This window comes from Frankliniella occidentalis, unplaced genomic scaffold, assembly GCF_000697945.3.
Source record: "Frankliniella occidentalis isolate FOCC.00 unplaced genomic scaffold, Focc_3.1 Scaffold6, whole genome shotgun sequence".
NCBI classification, from domain to species: domain Eukaryota; kingdom Metazoa; phylum Arthropoda; class Insecta; order Thysanoptera; family Thripidae; genus Frankliniella; species Frankliniella occidentalis.
Window position 1 is genome coordinate 1,039,628 of NW_026267136.1, and position 1,314 is coordinate 1,040,941.

Consider the following 1,314-nt stretch of genomic DNA (forward strand, 5'->3'; position numbering starts at 1 on the left):
CTGCGATTGCGAAGCGATGGTTGCTGGTTCAAATGCCCCCCTCTAGACGGGGCTTGTAGCGGAGAAGGGCGGAATTGCGAGTGGTAAATGAGACCTCCACAGGCGATAGCACGATATGACATAAGAGCACAAAATCTCAACCAGATCTGAAAATCCGTTAGAGACGAGACAAATATTTTAATGGGGCAAGTTTTCAAAAAAAATTAGTGTGTACATATGAAAACAGTGCTACTATTTTACTCCGTCCTACTTTTTCTGAAGAGAATGTGTTTCAAGGGTGGAGCATGTAACTTTTGAGGTCTTTGATTTATTCACTGAGATGGCGACACCATCATCAGCCCTGGATATTAATTTTACCCCAAAACACAACGTCCGGAGCGCAGCAAGGGCAAGGGGCAAGGGTGGGTCGAGCTGGGCGGGTCAAGGAGAGAACGAGAGAGAGAGAGAGAGAGAGAGAGAGAGAGAGAGAGAGAGAGAGAGAGGCGAGCCAGAAAAGACTCGCGGTTCATTAGAGGTTTGGGCGCCTGGGGGCCGCGGCAGGGCCGGCAACATTTCATCACGGCCCAACAGCCCCTTCGCATGCAACCTGATACGCCACGTCCGGTGCACCATTTCCTCCCGGAAGCATTACAGTGCTGCCAACCGCGAAAAAAAAATAAGAGAAGAAAAAGTATCAGAGTGAGATACATATCATTATAACGTATGATGACTACTGTACGGCCGGCAAGCTCTGCCGTGAGGGTGGTGCCCCTGCCAGCACCTGCAGCGGCCCCTTGCTAGGTCCTGCTTCGCTGCCCGGAGTGGCGTTTCTCACGATACTTTTCCAGACATTGCAGACATAGACACCCCCCGACCTCCGTACCTGATTGTCGTTTGGAGCGTGAAGTTCAATGCTAAAAAAGCGTAGAATCGTCTTCTGCTAAAAAGGATCGTTATTGTATCAGCTATAATAACAGTTTCCCTTTTCCAGTCGACAACTCTTCGCAAACATAACAACAAACAGCCTGCGACGAAGGAGTGCTCTGCTACCTCAAATACGAATGTCGACTTGCACTCCCACGGTTTTTATCATGGAGGGGGGAACTCAGCTATGACCCCATTTTTCCTAATGCCCTTTCGGCCCCACGCCCGCCCCCTGCCGCCCCTGTGCCGCCCCCGTGCCGCATTGCCATTTCGTCTGCTTCATGAGGAACTCGTGACGTGATGGCCGTAATTTGGAAATGGTGCGTATACTGTAGAGCTGAATACGATTCAGGAAGGGTCATCAGCAGAGAGAGAGAGAGAGAGAGAGACAGAGAGAGAGAGAGAGAGAGA

The 1,314-nt window shown here is 50.5% G+C and overlaps 1 protein-coding gene across 3 annotated transcripts in view; it reads left to right on the forward strand.

Moving 5' to 3' along the window:
• The window catches only part of LOC113218156 (cyclin-dependent kinase 14), a 162,223-nt gene that overhangs the window by 155,758 nt on the left and 5,151 nt on the right, over positions 1-1,314 (forward strand). The gene's annotated exons all lie outside the window — the stretch shown is intronic.